The sequence below is a fragment of the Epinephelus moara genome, chromosome 11 (assembly GCF_006386435.1).
Source record: "Epinephelus moara isolate mb chromosome 11, YSFRI_EMoa_1.0, whole genome shotgun sequence".
NCBI lineage: Eukaryota > Metazoa > Chordata > Actinopteri > Perciformes > Serranidae > Epinephelus > Epinephelus moara.
In genome coordinates, this window is record NC_065516.1 from 30,520,246 (window position 1) to 30,543,284 (window position 23,039).

Here is a 23,039-nt window from a genome sequence, read left to right on the forward strand (position 1 = left end):
GAACATCCACTGTGTGGGAGCCAAGGTGTTAATAAATCAGTTTAGAGTTACGACAGAAGCTGTGCCCAGCTTTTTATTTAGTATGGAGCAGTTAACACCCCGGGAGCATCAGCCAAACTTCTCTGGGAAAGTGTCACAGTTGCCAGACCCATCAGGTACTCCTCATCCTCAAATCTGTGTCTCTTCTTAAAAATACCCATGTTAAAGCATGAATCACTTTGTTGCTTGTCCAAGTGTTGTTTTTTCTTATAAGTAAGCAATAGTGTTGCACAGTATATGATACTGTAAAGGTATCGCAATACCCTACTGCTGAAAAGATTGTGATACCCCATTTAAGCACTCTAAGAATGACAGTGTTTTAATAAAAGCTGTATTTCCTATGAGTTGCATTGATGGGGTGGCTGTGGATCAGAGGTAGAGCTGGTTGTCCACTAATCAAAAGTTCGGCAGTTCAGACATGTACTGGAAGGCTGCATGGGAGAAAGCTGCTTTTCTTTTTGCCCAGAAGCTGATGTTGACCATCTTGCCATTACTACAAGGACCAAGTGCGATTGTATCCCTTTCAGAAATAACGCAGAAGTGGAGGGCATACAGATCTTTAAGTAAAAGCAGTGATAACTTTGTGTGGTCGTCTGTTGAGGAGCTGCAGTGTGATGCGTCCAGTGTATTCTAGCTTCAGCAGTTTTTAACCTGAGGAGCTCTCTTAAGGGCGAAATGCTTTGTGAATAACTTTAAACTCTACCAGGACCTAGTCTTAAGTTTAAAGGAAATGACCACTGTAGAATGAAAATATAGACAGTATTTATTGACCCTCATGCCGACAAGAAGTCCAGTGTAGTTTTTTAATCCACAAAACTCGTTCGGGGTATCGGAGGATAACAGCTAGCCAGATTTTTCCATACAATTGAAGTGCATGGAACCCACATTTTGAAAATGTGATGAAACTCCGCTAATGCATTTCAAAAACGTCAGAACAGCTCATCCGTCATAATCCAAGTGCCTTGAAGCCGCGGCATGCAAAATTGACTTGAAAAGACGTAATTTACTCCTCTGAAGCCGCGAGACTCGCAAACTCGCACCACTACTAGCCATCAGCGAGTCTCGCACGAGTTGCCATGTAAACGCAGCATGACTGCAGGGTAGGCTAACTGACCACGGTGAGAAATTATGCTATAAAAGTGGAGTAAATTACGTTTTGCATGGCGCGGCTTCAGGGCACTTGGATTACGACGGACGAGCCGTTCTGACATTTTTGAAATGCATTAGCGGAAATTTCAAAATGTGGGTTCCATGCAGTTCAAGTGTGGCTGTTATTCCGGCTAGCTGTTATCTTCCGATACCCCGAACGAGTTTTGTGGATTAAAAAACTACACTGGACTTCTTGTCGGCATGAGGGTCAATAAGTACTGTCTGTATTTTCATTCTAAAGTGGCCATTTCCTTTAAGGGGAAATTCTTAAAAAAAAAAAGGTCATAACTCTAAGAATGTTTTTAGAGTTTCGTCACTAGGAGCAACTCTTTGTCCTAGGAAGCTTTGTGAATACGACCCCAGGTAGCTGAATTCAGCAATGGGCTTCCTCTCCATCATGCCACCCTCCTCTTCAGTTTTAATTTTTCGATAAAAATAAGTCAATTAAGTTTATTGTTTGCCCTCATTTCCTCCTGCCATTATTACTGTGTGTTTATGCTAATCACGAAATGATTTCTTTTTACAATGTAGCCCTCTGATATGATAAAAGAACGTACAATCACAGCCAATTTGATACCCTTGAAAAGCACATATTCCACCACTGCCTCAGTCAAATTGAAGCCACACTAATCAGAGATATGCCCAGCACATCCCTGTTGATGCATAGAGCACTAGAGTGAGAGTTAAATTAGATTGGCTGCGTTGTCCACACTGATTTAAAACAAAAGTTAATACATATATATATGTTTGACTCACACCGTACTCGAGCACCACTTGAGCGGATGAGATTTATTTGGTCAAATTAAGTCTGAACTTGCACCACACACATTGTTCAGCTCACTCTGCTGCAGCGAGGCTATAGGGAAAACACATTAAATACTTTCAATGTCAAGTCAAAGCTAAATAATGAACATAATACTCTATACACAGCATTGACCTACATTGTAATCTCAGTGCAAACACAATAATGATTACATTGTGATAAGCATCCTAGTGGACACATTAGGCAGTGTTGTTATTTTAGCGGATGGGAGTTTACGGCCCATTTATCAGCATGTTTGGTGTCTCTAGGTTATCTCGGACGGAGAAAATGGCTCAGTGGAGCCAGAAAACGATATCATTAATTGGGTTTGTTGTTCTTGGGAGTTAGATAATCAAAAGAGTGAGGGCTCAGGTTTTGCTTGCATTGTGAGGTCTCGCCATCGATTTCCTGTTGTGTGTGGGTTTTTTTTTTCTTTTTTTCTTTTGTGAATTTGCTTCAGGAGCAGATTTTTGTTTTCATTTCCTGGCTGCAGAAAGGTGGCTTCTGCTAGCTATCCTGTAATTAATCTGGCTAATCAATGGCTGATGCCTTGGGCGTGTGCAAAATCTCAGCTCTTTCAGAAATCACCTGTTGTCTTTCTAGAGACAGACATTTTCTTAGTTTGTGGGAGACGGCACAGGTATTCGTAACCATGACTAAAACATCTGAGCGCGTAAGTGTGTTTGATTCTGTGGGTATGATACAAGGTGTGTGTGTCTGTGTGTGTGTTCAGGCGTACGGAGATAAGAGGAGCAGAGCGTTTGTTGAAATTCAAATATGTGAAACTCATTTTCCAAAAATCACACACTTTGATACCAATTCCTGTCGAGGACTGAAGATAAAGGTATTTCTGAGCTCTGTGATGAAAGTTTCCATATATCAAAGCCGTTACTATGGCGACACTCCATTACTCTTGCTTTGCATAAATGAGTCAGGATAAATTAGAAATCCAATTTGTATTGTTTGCCATGCTCAGAATAGATTACAAATGTATCAGCCAGCTGATGCTAATTCGGTTGGCAGCCTGCGTTGTTCTGATGAGAAAGGAGAGGAGTGAGGAGGCGGCATTGGTAGTATGTGCAGTGTTGTTTGTCATCATCTTTATTTACCTTGCAGCCACTCCACAGGCTGCAGGCATATGGCTTATGATAATTAGAGTCCGTATCGGGTCTCTGTCTCACCCTGAGTCATTCGCACATCGTCTATGATCCAGCACTCCCCTTTATTCACTTCACTCTCAGCATGCACTTCCAAATCAGATACTAGTTAGATCATTCAAATTAGCATATAGCCCAAAGGTGAAAAATTTGTTTCTTTTCTTTGCCTGTTCTTATTTTTCTTCCAACTCCACGGAGAGGCAGCGTAGGGAGGAGGTGTTGTGGATGTACTGTTTGTAATGTTAATTTCATATCCCGATGGAATCTGATACAGCAGTTTGATTGTTATTCCTCTCTACATCAAGGACTCACAGCAAGTGCACTGATGTAGAGAGAAAACTCACCATATATTGGATGATTTTCAGGGCAAAACATGTTTACCTTCCACCTACCGCCAGCACTCACATGACAGAATTATACATGGACAGAGACCATCTGGTTGTTTACCGTGGCCCATTCATTCTCACATAAGGGACAAACCTCAGTAGGGACTGTTAACCAGGGATTTCTTTAACGGGGCATCTCAAACCAGTGGCTACAATTCAAGTGCGTTTCTGCCAACAAAAAAATCTCTCCTTTCAGAGTCCAGCTGGTGAAAAGAATGCTGTTCTTTTGGAGAGAGGGACTGCACCTCCATCACATAAAGCCCCTGTGTGTTCTCAGATCTCTGAGAGGAAACAAATGCCAGGTTAGTAATTGGACTTTCACAGAATTCCAGCGAAGGATATGAAGGATGTGGTAGCAGCAGGAGTTAGATGTTTTTTAGACCGCAAATGGTTTAGGTTTTTGGAAAAAGGAAGTTGTTAAGGCAGGGTATTGGTACTCGATGCCTTTAAGGTATTGATTAAAATAACCCAGTGCCCAAAAGATTGAAATATCTCCAGTCAAACGACTCCTGCATGTGATCCTTTTTTACTTGGGGTCTCATTTTGGACCAACACATTCTCACTCCGACCTCGTCACATATTGATATTTGGTCATGGACTTTCCACGTCCAGATACAATGTGCAAGGTACCCTGGGTGTGTTGGTTGTTAACGTTCTGGGACGCCGTGTCAACTTTTGCCTGTTACATGCATTTTCTTCTTTTGAAATAAATGCACTTCATTAGTACAACACTGACAATTGACGTTTTTTTTCCTACAACAACAAACGCACGTGGTTGGGTTTAGGAAAAAAGAACAGGGTTTGGGTTAAGAATCTTGGGGGACGCGAACACCGCTCCCCTGGGTGAAGGTCAGTCTTTACTGGACCCATCCACCACCCTTCCCGCCTGCCCTCCTTGGACTTTCACTGCCTTAACTTTCGTTCTTGTCCCGCTGCGTTTTCCCCTGACGCCTTTGAGTGCTGCTAAACTATAACGGCAACCAGCCGTGTATCATGCCGACATTAAAGGATGGCTTTTTACGTCGGTGTCTACTGATGCAAGTCATTGCCCAAGCTGGATTTTGACAACTTAGGAGTGAGACCGGGTTGCCTTCACCAGATGCCAGATACAAATTTTCTTTTCCGAGGATAATGAAGTCATTTCTCACCTTACTTTCCTTCTGATTTACTAGTTTTTGTTACCTTTATTGGTTGGGTTGGTTAGGTTTAGGCAAGAGGAGTGAGACTGGCTAGCGTAAGAATGTCAGGGTAAGCCAGTCAGAGGCAGAGTGCCGGCCAAAATATATGGACGCAGTGTGACACGTCTGCCACAGCATGCCCACACCAGAGTATGTCCATTATAATCAACTGGAGCTGCTACACTAACCAGGAAAGCTGCACTTGCCAGCGCAGGCATCATGCGGCTCTTCTCTGTTTTTATGCAGCTAGTCTAATTTTTCTTCTTTATGTGTGGCTCTGCAGCTCTCCAACAGGGAAAAACTGCACACAACTGTGTAAAAAACAAGTACAATCTGCTTGAAAGGGATTGAAATAAATATCTCATTGTACCAATGCAAAGCAGCAGAGAAACCTTGTGTGTGTTTTTACATTTCACATTAAAATATAACAATTCAATTAATGCATTCTGTTGTTATAAAGAACCAGTTTATTAATTTAACACCAGTTAATATAGCCTACGCATCTAAGCCCCTCATAACCAACTGCATAATCACTTGGCAAAACTCAATACACACACAGTAAGCTGGCAGAGTAGGGCGGGTCATACCTTCTCCACCCTAGGAAAAATACATGCCGGATCAGCAAACTTTCTGTTGCTGCCATCTCTGAAGCTGCTTTCCTCCCAGTGAATGGTCAGTTTAACATCTGCCCAGTAAGCACAAGCTAACACAGCAGCAGCTAACAACCAACACAGAGCCGTTAAATGGTCCCAACAAACTCGCACCAAAACGTTCTAAAGTATGGCTACACTACATGCCACTTCATTTATTTTATGGGTAACTGATCAAAGTTCCCAACTGGTATCAGTGTCATGTTAAGGGTACTGGTATTTATTTTTTTAACCTGCCCTAGAAGTCGGTCAGACACCTCTAAATAATAAACCCTTCACCAGAACTGCAAAACATTTGTATGTTTTCTATTTTTAAAGTCACAGGTAAGAATATCTGTAGTTAAAAGGAATATTTTGGCTAATACACACCTAATTTCTGTCTTTCCAAAACTGAGATGCACTTTAGCTTATTTTGAGTCAGTTCCACACACACACACACACATATCCTGGTGCAGGAAAATCCCAGGGGAGCACCACATCCGCTGCTGAAAATAGTCCCCAACAAGTGTACTCTTGATTTCTGTTTGAGTAATGTTTGCTAAAAAGAGAATTGTGCAGCCTGTTCAGGAAATTATTTAGCTTTTTTAAAAATTAAACTACATAGCCGGTATAGCTCTTTTTAAAGATTTACATCTTCAGAGGGAACCGTGGGGTTTGGGCCTGACTGTCAGACACAAAAAGGGAATCAGAAGTATTTAAAAATGCATTGGTGTTGGTCTTGTCATAGGAGTTTTTGACAATCACAAAAATATTGAGAGCCTGATTAATTATTGCTGAAGGGAAGCAAAGGGAAACTTTTTTTTAAAGCAAAGACGTACAATTAAATAACTCTAAAGTGGACTTACTTCCAGTGTTTGACTGTTGTATACGCAGGAAATGACAATCTAGTCATTCTAGTCTTAGTACATGTAAGACCTATTTTTTGGCAAATATAACATTGACACTGTGTTTTATCTGTGCTATTGAATGATGAATATTCCTCTTGTGTGCCAGGAAATAACTTTTGGTTCTTCATCTACTCCTCCTCCTTCCCTTTGTAGTCCAGAATAGCTTCCTTTTATTGTCATTATTTAGCCTGTGCTGGCAGGAGGTTTATACACAAAGTGCCACTGAGCAGTGAGCACTGACATTAATATTTCATAAACCATCTTTTTCACTGCAGCTACACATCTATCGTATAGCAATGAAATTACTTGGGTAAACGACATGTATGGTATTAATCAAAATATAGAAACAACCCCTCGTCTTTGCACAGCAAGCCATGAGCAATTGCCAGCACTTGTTTGGAGTTTTATTTATTCTTTTTTTCTTTTTCTTTTCTTCCTGAAACTGTAAACCGTCTGTACACCGTAAAAGGTGACACCAAAATTGCAAGGTTTGAAATCCCTGTGACTGCAGAGAAAATTCTACAACCACCTTGTCCCAAGGCCAAAGCTCCTTCAGCGCGTCAAACAACAGGTCCTCTCTCAGCCCCGGCTGCCTGATGGGGCAGGAAAACCACCAAAGAGATGTTAGGACCTGCTATCACAGCAACTCGTGCCCTGCGGTCGGCTGTCTGGTCACATAAAAACATCAGGGAAGCTGTGGATGAGCCTCTGGACGGACGCCAGACTGAGAAAGGAAGCAGCATTTTCTTTGGTTTAGATCATAAGCCATCGACCTCTGAGGTTTCCTTCCTTTTATTCGTTAGTCTCTTGGTCTGCCTCCCTGTCATTTTCTCAGATTCTCTGTTTGCTTCTCTTTCCCTTTTCTTTTTTTCTCCCTCTGTGTCTCTATGACCTGGTTGGTCTTTTCGCTGCAGACATTTGAAGTTTCATATCAGCCGGTACAACCAGGACCGACAATAACATGTTCACTTGCTCTTTCCATAGATGTCTAGATTAGTTATTTTTAGAAAAGGCATGACTTGCCACATGAATTGGCAAACAAGTTTAGCCGAGATCCAATTAGGACTTGGAATTGCATGCTAATTGGAAATTACGAAACCCAGTACAAGTGCTGGCTCCAGAAGCTTGCCTGAGCATGTGTCACTTGGCTCAAGTGGGATTTCATAAGCGTTGTATCTGGGTTTTTCATTTTTGATACTATATGAGGGGAGCAGCCAGGCACTTTCATAATGGATTGGAATTTAAACCACATATGAAAACAATTCAGAGTGTGCCTCAAATACAGAAAGTCATGATGATTACATAGAATTGTAGTCTAATGATATTTCCAGAATAAAAGCATTTCCTGTCTTTACTCTGCTGCAGTTTTTTGTTGGGCTGTGGAGACCAGGATCTCAATACATCTTGACAAACATAACATTCATTTCATTTCATTTAATCGGGGCAGCTTCACAAATGCAAAAATGAGCTGTAGGGACAAACTAGAAACAGTTGTTGGTAGAAGTTAAGAAAACATAGTGTTTTATGCCAGCGTGTCTAATCAGAACCAGTGCTGTTTCTTCTAACAGCAGCTCAGGCCTGTTCTTGCTGCAGTGGGCCTCACACTCAAGTCCGACTTGTCTCAGTAAATATCAGTCTCTAATGTTACGTCTACACTGGTAAGTTTTCGTTTTAAAGGCTTAACCTTTGCTACATTTACGCTGAGTGTGCACAGTACTCTAGATTGTTGAAACCCCTAAATTGGAGACTTTTGAAAACGCTGCTGAACCCAGGTTTAGTTTGAAAAATCTGGGGCTGTTTTGTAGTCAGGACGGGCGCAAACAGACACCTTTAAAAACAAAGACGCAGACACCCATGTTTAGTTGGTCTTATCAATACGAAGTGTCAAGCCAAAACATCATAGCTTGGTCCACGTACCTTTTGTGTGGGTACTTCTTTCCCATTGCCACAGCTTGTTCTGGCGATGGATAGTGCTCCTGATAAGGGTGCTTTCACACCTGCCCTTTTTGGGTTCAGTAGAACTCAAGTTTGTTTGCCCCCTAAGTGCGGTTTGTTTGGGCAGGTGTGAACACAGCAATCACGCTCAGCTGTGCACCAAAATAACCGGACCGAGACCTTCTTGAAGAGGTGGTCTCGGTCTGGTAACAAACGAACTCTGGTGCGGTTCATTTGTGGTGAGAATATGTTCCGACCTGGATCTGAACCAACTGCAGTCACATGACACATTGTTTAGGTTAAACATGAGCATGTTACAGTCCTGCAGTGTGCCCAGTGTACGTGACTGACCGTGTAATGTGCATTTTTTCCTTAAATGGTGCCAAAATGCTTGTATGTTCGGAGATTGTGTTTGTTTTAAAACGTCATTACTAGTCTAGATTTTAAAACATACTAGTCTAGATGCAGTCTAATTCACTGGTCCCTTAGGGAAAAGGTTGGGAACAGCTGATCTACATACATCATAAAATAGCATATGTATTTTCTAAGGGCGTCCCCAATAATGTATGTGTCAGGTTAGGTTCCAGGGAGGCCCAACTATTGTGTGATGTAGTTGTGAAGTAAGTGCATTTCAAATACATTTTTAGAGTCTATGATTTAGACGAGCACTGCAGCCTTGCTGCTCACTTAACCACATCACTGTGTTTTCTTCCCTCTCTCTAATGACATTTTTCTAAGGAGGAAAAAAAAATGTCCAGCGTTAATCTCTGTGCCATATGGGTGGACTGATAGATGCTCCGATGCTAAGTGGCTCGCTCAAACCATGCTGGCACAAAATAATTATAATTTATGAGGCCAAACCTTCCGATTCATCACAGACCATGCCTTTTCAGGCAGCCACGACACATCATTATGGGGTATCGCCTTTCCCTCTCATTGGCCTCCTAATCCAATAGAGGAGTGGTTGTAGCCAAACCTACCTCCACACATGCTATTGTCTTTGGCAATGCTGTGTGGTAATGGCTTTGACCTGCAGAGCGCAGCCGTCAGGATGCAGACTGAGGGACGACTAATGAAAGTTTATGTGACATAGTGAAGACGTCAGTCAGACGCCATTAGGACATCCTTATGGCACCATTGCTTTGAAAGCATCCTGTGCTGTTAAGACTTAAGTATACAAGAGCAAACATCATATGACCATTTTACAGTGCTCTCGTGGAATATTGGCTAATCATATCATTACACTGTGTTTTCCAGGTGAATATTTTTCAGATTTCCAAGCCACAGATCCCTCTAATACAGAATTAGTTCCCATTTTTCACACTGCTTTGTTAAAAGAAAAGATTCTCGGCCAATTTGCAGCTGAATCAGTTCCAATTTAAAAAGAAACCACAGTTTAAAAGCCATAAAATTAGGTGGACAACATTTCGTCATGGTCTCTGTTTCACAATAAAGTGTAACAATAGTCTTTTGCCAGATGACAACAAGAAAGTGATTCAAACATATTAACAAAGACAGGAATCTCATTTCATTTGAAACTTTGCTTTTGTTGACAATTATTCATAATTTTTACACCATAAAAGGTGTATTGAGTAAACTTTGATCATTTTAAACTGTCATCTTTGTCTAATAGGACAGTTAGGATAAAACTAAAGTGACTGTCTTCATTACTAGAATGAAAATCCACGAGCTGATTAGTGCTGGGTGCATCTAAAATGCTGCTAAACACTAGAATAACAACATTGATTTGTGATTAGTTTTTTGGCCTGAGAATGACACTTCAGCTCCAAAGGCAGCATGGGCCAAAAAAGTAAGTTTTGAAGGCCAGAAATTTCTGCAGCTGGAAAAGTATTTATGAAGTCATTGGCACTGTTAAACAACCCTATCAGACCCTGCCAATATATTATATTATGGTCATAATTGTCTTAAAATACAGTAATAATCTTGTTATTGCCACTTAAATACACTGTTAAACCTAGGGGGAATCCAAAATCATCATACAAGTTTTGACCACGATTAGATAAGTCTTCATTGTAAGGCCCCTTTTCAACAGAAGCGCACGGTGATATACTCCAGCCAGGAACTCGGAGTCAACTGAATATAGCAGGACAAGCAAAGGGCGCGTCAACACTCTGTATTCAGAAGTCACTGTAGCATGCCAGCGACTGTCACGTATGAAGAGTGCAGGTGCTCTGAAGCGTTGGAGGACAGAGTCTGCACTTGTTTGCCACCCCAACCAGCTTCCAAGCAGGTGCCCAGACAAGAATAGCATCAGTTGGCAGGATATGTATGTCATGTACCAACCTGCTAACCCAGCAGGGTGATGCCAGAGGAGTTCTAAAGCCCTCCCTGACTGCACCTTTATGTGACCTCCGTCTTCTGTTATCCGTCCAAATAGTCTAAGAGGCCTCAGTTTATTCACAGAGAAGGAGGGAGGATTCATGTAGATGTCTTTGAGTTTTGTGAGGTTTGTACCTTTATTGCAACATTTTCCCTTTTCCTTGTGCTGCAGTGTCTAGATCAGGGTATCCTCATACAATGGGTTGTACAAAAATTGATTGACACAATGATTCATATGATATCCAACAAATTAGCTCCCCACAAATGATGTTACATTCTTACCGTAAAGTTACATGGATTAGGTTTAGGTGAGTAACACTACTGTGGTTAGTTAAAGAAAAAGACGTTTCTTTTCTTGGAAAAGAAACATGGTTGGGTGTCTTTAGGTCGAGGGAAGTAAAGTCACTGAGGTTACGTTTCGGGAAAAACACGTGGTGAGGAAGTACCTTAAAATAACTCAAACTTAAGTCAAAGTTCACACAGTTCCAAAAACTGATCTTCTGGGGAAGTCCTTTGTTTTCTGACCCATACACCAACCTGCCTTCTTATGGAACTGCTTCCTTAGGCCCCGATCACACAGAAAGCGTTTTAGCAGTTGGAGGCACCTTTTTGTAATTGTTCTTAATGAGAGCATGGAAAGCATTAAATCTTTTTGCCCGGGGTTTTTGCGCTTTTGCGCCTCACATATCTGTGCTCTAGGTGCCTGGCATTTTTGCTGGAGTGCTCTGAACTCCTCAAATTGAAAAAAAATTAAACTCAAAGCGTAAAAACGCTCCACGTCATCTCTTTCTTTCGTCATCTTTTTCCCCATTGTCCAATTGGATGATTTGAGAGGCGGGCCTTCTGTGGTGATCACGACAACAAGTTTATAGTTGGTAAACAATGGAGGAGAAACTGTTGATAGCGGTTGCTGGATACCCAGAGCTATATGGCCCTACGATAGACAGCAGGTTGTGAAACTGCCCCCGAGTCGTCCTAAAATATGCCTGGAAACTGCCATCATTGAGGTGAAGCTCCTGGACCAACTGGTGGTACTCCCTGTGATCCAGCCTCTTTTTTAGGGTCTCATGTACCCACACAGATCTCCGTTTCCCTGTGCCCAACAAACTATTTGTTGACAGCCTCTCACCCTCAACCAGAGCTACAGCAAGTACCTTCTGCCTCAACATTTTAGGAACTAGATACTAATTACTGTAAAATAACTAAAACAAATAAATAAATGGTAGATTGATTACAGAGAAAAGTTCGAATAAGGAGGTGTGGCACACCTCGCATTTTGCAACCTGCTAAACACTTTCTGTGTGATCAGGGCCTTCCTCCCTTCAGCGCATTGGTCATGTGATCGCAGTCCTCCCAAATTTATAGGGTATACATGAATTACTGGCTCATGATTATGAAGGATGTGTACGAATTTTGGTGCATTACTTTTTGTAGGAACAGTGCATAAGAACATCCTGGTCTAGATACAAAAATCCAGGGTGAGACATTGTCTTAGGATCGTCACCAGAGTCAAAAATCAAACAGCACTGCACTGTGTTTGAACCCCAGTAGGCCTCAGATAGCTCAGCGAGTGCAGACATGGTCCTGGTGTTACATTTCATATCAAATTGTGTTAATCTTCTCAGAATCTTTCAAACCTGTTGTCTTTTGTGGGGCGTCGGATTCACATTAGTTACAGCATTAGCATGTATGTAACTGTCCAGCTGACACTAGGTTGGAACCTTATTATCTCAGCTCCCATGTGGAATATATGGAAACAGGCGGCTACGGTAAAAAAAAGCGCAGAGCTGGGACATCAGCATGAAAAGTAAGGAAAAAAAAGCACTGCATCTCAACTACTCTTGTGTGTCCAATTCTGGGTCCTCTCTCTGCTTGATTATGTGCAAAGCTCACTTTCATATTGAAATCAGACTTCATTTTAAGCGAGGGGGGAGGTGGGGTGGACATGGGGTCGGGGGCTTGTCACAAACTGTGTTTGTAAAAAGGGCGGTTGCATCAGTTTGATTGAGGAGCTGTTGAGAATGCTGAAGACTTCAGCATTCAGTGTGCAGGCCGGTTTTACGCATCAGTACTTCTTGTATTGCTTCCCTCCGTTGTGTTTTTAGCACTGATTTACCCCCCCTCCCCCAAAACGTCAGAAAAGGGATGAACCCAGACATCCGCGGACGCCCTCCATTTTGGCTCTGAGTTGATGTGCTCGGACTAATCTTCTTGAAGGACGGAAGGGTCAGTGGAGATGAACCGTGAACCGCCTCCGCCCTGTCCCACAGCACCGCATGAAATGGGGCCTCTCCTTTTGGCATGGCGGCTATATTTCCATGTTAGGGAGCACCTGTCTCCATGGTGCGTTTATGAGGCGCTGCACAGCTGTTTGAGAGGTTCTAACACACACACGTTTTCTATATGATTCATGCCTCTCCCCTCACGTCTCCCCCTCCCCTTTAACAGCGATCCCCTTTACTTTCCATTACCAGCTTCGCTACCATAGCCTTTTAGATGGAATCAAGCACTTACTAACCTTGTCTTTCACCAATAAACTCAGATATAGACCTCAGTCTCTGCATTCCATCTTTCTCCCTGTTCTGCCAGATGGTTTTGGGTGACATTCTCAACCTGCAGTAACTGACTGAGCGGAGTCATGTTCACATGTAGGACAAGACCTGGTGAGAGGTGAAACTTTGGTGAGCATAGTGTGACAGTCTGTGACTCCCAGGAACTGGAGAAGAGGAGGATAATTGTCTCCTCAGGTTGGTGACATTATGGTCTTTTTAACAGGAACACTTTTATACTCTTATCCAAGAATGGAAAGGGGAAATATTAAATATTAAAACTATTAAAGTACAGCACTTGCTCGAGTGGTGACACTACAGAACCCCATATTTTGAGTGGTAAGAGGATAACGGCACAAGGAAGGACATAAAGGACATGAGAAAAGTGCTTAAAGAGGTTGAAGAGAGCAATTGTTAGAAGTGCCAGAGCTTTGTAATTTCTTCTGGACTCCGTTATCCAAGCTATTGTCCATTCGAAATGTGCCTTTTTAGAAAAATAGCCATTAAAGCAAAATTGTCCAAAGCTCTTAGGCATTCAGACTAGTGCATATTCACAGTTATTCCATAAATTTTACATGTCAGCTTCTGAATGATGACTAAAAGCCTACATGGAATTGTTCATGGTTATGCATGCTTTCAAACCTCAGAAAGGATTTATATCGTCGTTAAAGAAAGAGGCTCACTGATCTTATTGGATTGCATTATGGGTAATGAAAGCACGGACATAACAAAAAGAAAAAAGACACTTTAAACTTTACCTTTGAGAAATGTATGCCTGGCCCAATTACAGAAGCTGTCCAAACCTGATCCATACTATCGCGATCCACAATTACTTACCTCCACCCCCTCCGTCTTACCCCCACAGCTCCCCTCTTGGTGTGTCCTCTCTCAGCTGTTTGAAGCTAATAGAAATTAGTTACCTTGGCAATATGGGGCCACCCTGCTTCAGTACAGGCCTTAGCCAAATTAAGACTGATTGCATTCATGGAGAGACCACTCTCCGCCCAGAAGTAACATTGGTTATGATTTCAATTCCTCTATTTAATGGTTATTTCCATTTTAGCCTGTGGTCCCTGTTTACTTCCCCCATTCTTTTCCATCTACTTCTAGGTACCTTCTCAGGGTTATATTAATGGGGTTCTGTTGTTATGGTTGGATGGTTTGCTCCGTCTCATCTTGGAAATAGGTCTCATCAGAGATTTGATGAGAATATACTAATAGGACAGATGTTTGAAGGGAAAATCAATAGAGCTTAGCTTTTAGGAGGTAGAGGGATAAAAGGACACTCAATGCCTGAAACAGCATAAGTGCATAGAACCAGGCAACTCTTGTGTATGATTAGATATACACATTATTTTTTCCAAAAAATGTTTTATACTCTACATCCTTCACTTCAGCAGCTGAGCTCTTGCAGCAGCAACCGCAGTGCTTTACTTGTTCAACTTTTACCCCAGAAACTGTCTCAAACTCTAGAAATCTCTGCCTTAATTTATTACAGAGGTATCAGAGTTCACTCTCTATATATACACAGGTTCATACAGTATCAAGTTGAAATAGGTTTCCGTCATAAGAAAGACAGAAACATTTCAGTACAATCTTATTCACAGATTTGCCACCGGTGTCTCCGCAGGCTTTTGTGACAGATTCTGCAGTTGAGGCAAAAGGCCAAATCAGGCAGTGTGTGTCAACAGGTGCCTTTGCCTGATTCAGACTGAGACAGCAGCATAGAAAATGAGAAAGGATACTGCTTTACAGTTTGGGCTTAGCCAATGGTAATCTTTTGGAAACGAATTCAGACACAAACAGAAAAGACAAAAAAAGTAAAATAACCAAGAAAGAGATCATCACAGTTGATGACTTTACCTTCTCGTGAGCAGTTCTTTTCTACCAATGCACTCCAAATTGTACCAAACATACTCCTACTATATATCCTTCCTGGGCAAACTAAGCAGGCTTTTTACGTTTAGAAAAGCTCATGTGCTCAATTACAGCTCATGGAATGGAATCAGCCAAGGGTGCCATCTAGGAAGATGTGATCATGTGTCTGGGGAGCACAAATGCACTGGCTTAGTGAGCTGGGACGTAAAATAATTGTCCTCATTTGAACTTTAATTTTAGTTTGTTACAAGTAAAGAAGCTCACTTTAGAACATGGAAGAGTAGAAGTGTTGCTGTTCACTGTGCATGACTTGCATAAAAGCATTTATCCTGATGTTAAGATTCTTCTAGCTTTGGTAGGCCATCAGGGGGGTTTCCTTAACTTTTACTTTAACTGATTCATATTCTGCAAATGAAAAGAAGTCCACATGGAGCAACACCTGGTCTAATCCAAAGGCTGGGCTGCAACATTTGGCAACAACATAAATAGTTCTTATATCCAAAAGCAAACTAGGTAGAGTACCACTTCCCTCCAAAATTACTTGGATGACCAAAAATAAAACAACACGAAAAGTCCTCAAAACTAAACAACAGTTTATGATCTGAGGTCCTTATTAGACGGACAGTATCATTTGTCATTATTTCCCAAACTGTTGAAGACCATATGAGTGTTACAAATATGGTTGCACCAGATTTAAGTGCAAACACTGCTTGGTTAAGGTCAAGAAAAGACTATGGTAGGGCTTGAAAAGGCTACTTAGTTAAGGTTAGGGAAAGTTTGGGGTCAGGGTTAAAAGAAAAAAGCAAAAAACAATGTTGTTATAGGACACCAATCTTGGAACCTATTGGATATTCGTCTGATGTCTTTAAACCTCAGTGGGCAATGGCAAATATTTCAGGAAATCCAATATAGCAAGTTGATATTTGGGCAAAACTTACTCTTCTGTGCGCCGGTTATTTTGGCTAATCTCTATAAACAGGTGTCTCTGTATGAATGTAGATACATTTAAAAAATAATATAATGCTTCATCAGATGATAGCCGATGGGTTCCAAAATTGCATTGCAGCCGTTTTGCCCCTCCACACGGCCTGTTTACCTGCCGCTCAAATGTGATTGGTCAAGACCACTTGGACTACTAACAGAGTACAAATGAAAACCAGAAAACTTAAGAAGCTAAAATCTTGTCCCGTTGCCTAAAGATTCTGCATACATATGCACATATCTGTTTGTAGAGATTAGTAGGATACAAAACAGTAACAGAGGTTTGCTCCCTGATCTCCTCTTCTTTGTCTTTTTGTCAAGCATTTTGTCGTTCTGCCAACCCCCTGGTTACGGTATGATTTAGTTTAAACAACTGAAACTACTCGCAGAATGTTTTGGAAAGATTTTCTTCATGGTCAAAAGAGGGATCCCTCTTCAGTTGCTCTTCCTGAGGTTTTTTCCCATTAAAGGGTTTTTTTTGGGGGTCAGTTTTTCCTTATGCGCTGTGAGGGTCCAAGGACAAAGGGATGTCGTATACTGTAAAACCCTCTGAAAACCTCTCAAATTGCGATTTGTCATATTGGGCTTCATATTCTTTTAAGCTTTATTTAACCAGGAAGTTCCATTAAGATTAAAAATCTCTTTTACATGAGAGACCTGACCGAGGTAGCAGCCAATCAGAACACATTTAAAATGCAACAAATACAACATATAATACAAAAAAAATCCAGAATTCAAAGATAGTGGCCTCTCAAGAAAAACAACCACATGTCTCTGTCACCACATTCTTTATGATGCCCTTAAATTAATCAATAGATATAAGTTTCAAGATACAGAGTAGGAAAATGCAGTTTTCCACAGATCTATTAAAACCCGGGGTACATTGAAAAGCAACCACCTGGAGGAGCGTAGCTGGTTACTACCAGAGCTAACACACAGAAGAGTGCAGAGGTAGGCTGAAGTTTGCCATGTATTGATTTATAGATAAAAATACACCAGTGCTGTTGTCTGTGAATGGTCAGTAACGTCCAACCCACCAAATTATCAAGAATGCAGTGATGAGTAAGTGACTTTGCATTTGTAATAAAACATAGAGATGCATCGTGTACTGAATCAAGGCTACGTAAAATGTAGGAGGTTGCATGCATATACAATATGTCACTGTAATTAATCACAGACAGAAAATTAGCTTCCGAAAATTAGCTTAGCACTGAAAGTATAACAAGTAGAATTTAAATGAACCCAAAGACGAGTGATGGTAGAAAACATAAACTGCAGTCTCTGGCAAAGACACTTACGGCACACCCCATCCTGCACCCCAAGCCTACCCAACTCTTGGCACATCATTGCTGAAACCAGGACTTATACCCGTATCTTACTGGTTTATCATGACTGCTCAAAAAACACCAGCACAGACCTGCCTACAGCTTTTCCATCTTTCATTTCACTCTTCCTACATTCAGACTGCTTTTATTTCAAACATTCTTTCCCTGCGACTGAGTGGACTCCTCACTGTGTCCACTCTAGAACAAAAGAATAACTCTTACACCTTACTTACTCAGCAGGAAGCTGCCTTTTAGAAAATTGATTTAAATGAACCTGAACGTACTGAATATGGCTGCTAATGCTGTGAATTTTTGTTGCAGTGATTAGAGGTAGCTCTTTTAAGGTCACTTGTGGGCTGAAGAGAGCAGTGTCTATGCTGTGTTCAAGTATACCTTCTGATTAGAGACCCGAGAGCAAGTGCAATTTTAGAGTCCTCACTGCAAATTTGAACAAAATTCCATTTTACTGAAATTATGCCAGAAATGAATAAGACACTCAAGCTATTCCCCCCTTCTTTCTTCTTGCATAGACGCAATTTTGTCATTTGGAATTTCTTGAAATTATGCACAGGACTAAATGAAGTGTGAGGTGAGGAGCAAGGATAAATCAAAAAGTAAATCAGCTTATTCTGTTACATTTTCATTAAACCAGGGAAAATGCTAGTTGGTATTTGGTCTCACTGCCACTCACATTTCTCCTCTTTCACAGAGTCATCTCGTTTTTACATTCCCAAACACATTTTGTGATTAATTCTTTCTTTCTTTTTTTTTTAATCTATCAAGGTAGAGCTTTTAACATTCTCATTTCAAGGTTGACTGTTGCAGACATGCAAGGGTTGCCACATAAGGAAGTCATATTAAATGTAACTAATGTAATGTTTGGCCAAATTGAACAGCAGCTTAATGATGAATGCCTTTTATAAATGCAACTGAGGAATTTCTTTCTACTGCACCACTAAAAATAACAAAATGGCTGTTTCTATAAAGACAGTAAGTCTTTTGTTTTCAAAGTTGGCCTGGTCTGCTGAATGGAACATGTACTGATTACTGCTACACATTAAAAGCCATCTTAAATGGACTGAATGCACCAATTGAAAGGCCATAATTATATATTGTTATGCCTGCTGCAAATACACAAGAACATCTTTATCTTCTCTGCTCTCACATGATAGTGTGTTTCCCGTTGTTCTGCTCCATCTCTCACATCCTGAGCGATCATGGACCTTGGATATCCAGTCACCTTCTAGAATCCCACCCAGCCCCCCAAACCCTTTGATAATATCAGCTAACGCTAGTAACATCTCGCTAACATACTTGGTCATTAACATTTTCCATTCAGAGAGCCTGTCAGAGCCTATTAGACTTGTGTCAGAAGACCTGAGAGCATCGGGGGAAGGTACCTGGTGTCTGATGTCAAACCTGTCAACTCAAACCACCCCCCCAAATCCGCTTCCTGTCTTAATAAATGCAGACAACCTGAGCTTCGAGTACCCAAATCAATGGAGCGTGGCAAGGTCAACATGTAGACAGCTACTTCCAGCTACCAACTGGAAGGAGTGGTTTATGAGCGACTGGGTGAGGGGTGGAGGAAGAGAGGGTGCTAACAGCCTCCACTTCACCTATTACCACCTTGATGTACAGGGTCATAGTGCAGTTATATGATGAGGTCGGTCAAGTAGTGCATTATTCAAACAGTGGACTTCCAAGGTTGCTTTCAATTGGCCAACTCCTGTGTCTGCATCGGAGGCTTTGATATTGATTTTGCCCATAGCATTCTTTAGAAATGGGATTCCTGGTTAATTGCAACTTGTGTCTTAATTTGTAATCTTGGCAAAAAAGCTGAGGAAATAAAAGCTGAGAAAAATGCATTTTTGAAGAAGAATGTCATTTTCAAGTATGAAATCAATTTCATATTTACATTTTTGGTTTTTCTAATTTCCATATGTCAATTTGAATTGTATTAATGAAAAAAATAATGAAATTATTATTGTGTTTGAGGTATAGCAGAACATGTTGTCGTCTTCCTCTCCTCTGGTCGTCAGTGTGTCGCTGTCACCATCATGGAGATCCCGTTTCGTACCACCAAACTCGTTTGCTTCTTTGTCCAAATTGGATTGTTTATCAAAACAGGAATTGTCTGAGTCCATCAACATCTCCATGGCTTGCGCAACCATAAGCTTTTCCATTGGCACAGGCATTTTCGTGCAGTTTCCTACATTACCTACATTTCCTACATTTCTGTAAATGTAAATGTTCTGTTCAATTTCACAAGATGTGTAACAGTGCCCCCTATCTTAAAACAGTGAAAACACGGATTGATGGAATATCTCATCAATTTTAGGGGAAGCGTTCAGTCATAAATGACAGAAAATCTCGGCAATGGCGGAGATAGTGTTAAGCAATTTGCCGGTCGTGTGTTTTAGTAAATTTCCAGCCCATTCTCATTCGATGTTTTGACACGCCCCTTGGCATGTTATCAACGCCAAAGCGTCTTTATGAGATGAACAGGGATTTTAAGTAACTCCACAAACCCATCCACGGCAAAACCTGATGTTGAGAGCAAATAACATAGTGCAAAGAGCAAGAAAGTCTGCTTATTGTGGGAGGGAGGGCAGGTGGATGGGTCCAACAAGACTGGACATTTACTCAGAAGACCACAGTTCATGTCCTGGTGAAACCAATAGTCAATGTTCTTTTAACGTAAAGTTACGTAATTTACATATGCTCATGGTGCACTGACATCCGTCACGAGATTATTATGTAACAAACATACTCATTTTAACCCAAAACATGATCTTTATTTAAAGTATTTTATTTTAAGTATTTTTGTTGCCTAAACCCAACCCAACAATGGGACAATGTGTTTTAAATGTGCATGAAGAGACACTAAATGGTGCCCTGTGTGTTGCTATGAGACGCCAAGGGCTGTGACAAATGAGAATGGGTTGAAATTCTCCAAATGTCCGTCAATGTCAATCAATTCAAGCCGTGGTTGTTAGCTTTGTGCATCTGTAGCTATGCAGGTGCAAGAACAGTGACATCAAATCTCTGTGTGGACAAATGGGTAGTGTGAGTGTGGCACATCTGAGACCCCATCCTCCTCTCCCTCTTTAATCTCTGCCTGCATGGCATTTTCCATGGGCAAGGTCTCAACTGCCATTTACTGGGAGGTGGTGAAAGGCAGTTGGACGCTCCTTTCTTTGGCTGTGGCCTCTTTGTTTCCCCAGTTGAAGCTGCTGAATAGTCCGGGATATGCACTGTGATACTGCAGAGCACATTGCCCCAAGGCAAGAGCATTATCATTCCTTCTTGCATCGGCATGTGTTTCCCGAATATGTAAAGAGAGAAATTGTGGCGCCCATCGTACGGCCTCTTGCAGCGGTGGAAGCCTGTGTAGTCATTTGTCTGCCACATATGGAAACTTGATGGAAAGACATACAATGGCATATTGGAACATCTCATCATTTTAGCTTTCCTGCTGAAAAAAACCCACCACAATACAAGTAGCATTGTGCGCCCTGACAAAAGATGAAAGGCGTTTCTTTGCGCTCAGAGGCGGCACACAAGGCAGGGGTATCAATAGCACGCTATAATAGGCAGCGCTCTATTTCCTCACTGTTTAGACACCTCAAGTCACTCATGCAAATTGGCAATCGCCACAGTCAATGCTCTCACACAGAGGGAATGGGTGCACCTTTTTTACCCATGTGGGGTTTATTTGTCAAACATGATGATATATTTTTCAAAGGGAGTCAAATGGAAGGGTTTGTAAAATGTTTGTGTGCAGGCTGATTTGAAGTGAAATGCATTTCCTTGGATAGCCAGTGGGATTGCTTTGATGCCTGAGATGTTATTGTGCTGCGTGTTATTGTATGTAGGTTACAAAACGCTGTTCCAGAGGCTCAATCTGACAAGTGTGAATATATAACCCATATGGATTCTGGGTTTCTGCGTATGGAGGTGGCCTTATTGCACACACTGACAGCTTACATGCGCATCATGACATGTGTGTGTGTGTGACAGAGACTTTATAAATTAACAGCAGAATTGAAAGTTGGAAGACAAATTATTTATCAGTATGAAGACATGCTGCAAAACTAGGACTTCACGTCCCACGACTGTGGCTGTCAACACAGCATTTTAATATGTATGGCATCTCATGAACTCATGCGGTGTCAGAACTGTTGTTTGAAATCGAGACTTCCCCACTTTTGTTTATTTGGGACTTTCAATCTGCGCAAATGAAGACGAGGGAGGAGGAGGGGGAGGAAAAATAACAAATGAGAACAAGCGAGACGGCGAGAGATAAAGACTGAGATGATAAACACGCCGAGTGCCTATGCGGCGACTGTGAGATGACCGTGGGAATGGCAGCTGTGGCAGCAGAATAAATTTGAATGCTGATCTCAGTTAATAAATAACTTTGTGAACCGGAGCACCTGGCCCAGTCTCCAGTGCAATCCAGTGTCATGGCGAGCCTGTGCTGATTATTCACTAACCTTCCTTTCAAATGAATAGCTCTCCCGCTTCTACACAGCTTGTCTGCTGTGGGGTGAAACACAACACGTTGCAACTGGTGGTGGGAATAGATGGAGGGATTAATATTCTGTAGACAAACATAGGGCAGGGCTAATTGAAAGATCCCACTGTAACTGAATTTACAACACCATGTCTTGTGGGATACAGAATGGTCTTAGACTAAAATTAAATATGGTGGATAACTAGAGTGTGGAGCTAAATGAAAGGAAGCATGCAGAAACAAAATGAGATTTGCTTTAACGCAGGACTCTGGAAGTGTATGTCAGTGGTGGGAAGTTCACTAATGCAGTGAACCAACTTTCTTACTGTTTCAAGTCACATCACTATCATGTCTTGATTATATCTTTTAACCAGATAAAGGATTTTAGTCATCAGACATCTGGATCTGAAGTAGGGATGTCAACGGTTGATTGCAAGAATATTTTTGACTGGTTACACATGTCCGTCTATAGCTGAATTTTACTGCTCTTCAGATTACTGCACTGTGCACCACCCCATGGATGCTAGCTAGCGTTAGCAGCGCTGCTCATTCTGCCCTTACTGCTACTTACACCGTTCTGACCCAACAGCATTGTTGTGGAAACATGGTGCCCATCTTCTGGTCTCCCCCCAGCTCGCACTGACTAGTAACCCCTTAAGCATTGTAAACAACAGTTAACATTGTTATCACTATTAGGTCTTTTACTGTCATTAGTGTCAGCACGGCTCATGGTGCTAACATATTAAACAATGGGAATTTGTGGTTTGAAATGAAGCTGGTTAATCATCAGTGGAGACCAGCGGGTGGGCGCAACGTTTCCCCACCAAAGTGTTCTGCCAACATAATGGCGTTAACAGCTGTAGTCACTTAAAGAGCAGGGCTGCTAACTAGCTAGCTAATGTGAGCTCCCTCCTGACCCGGGTGGTGCCAGTGCAGAGCGGCAGAGAAACAAGTGTAGATGTAGTTTGGGCAGTGAGCATGTTTTCACATGTGAATGCGGCTGGATGGATGTCCATCGGCAAAGCCAACAGAAACTGAAATAAAGATATTTACAGGTCCGTGTCATTGGTCCGACAGCCCATTGGTTCGACATCCCATTAGTCCGACAGTCTGCGGTGCTGAACGGCTCCCAGCGGGCGTATTTCTACCTTGATGGTGCGCCGCGACCGGCTCTGGGTCAGCTGGGAAAGGCTTGAGGTGAAGCAGGCTCACGGCTTATGTGTTTGTCACTTTCTTTTTCATTTTAACCCACACCATGATCTTT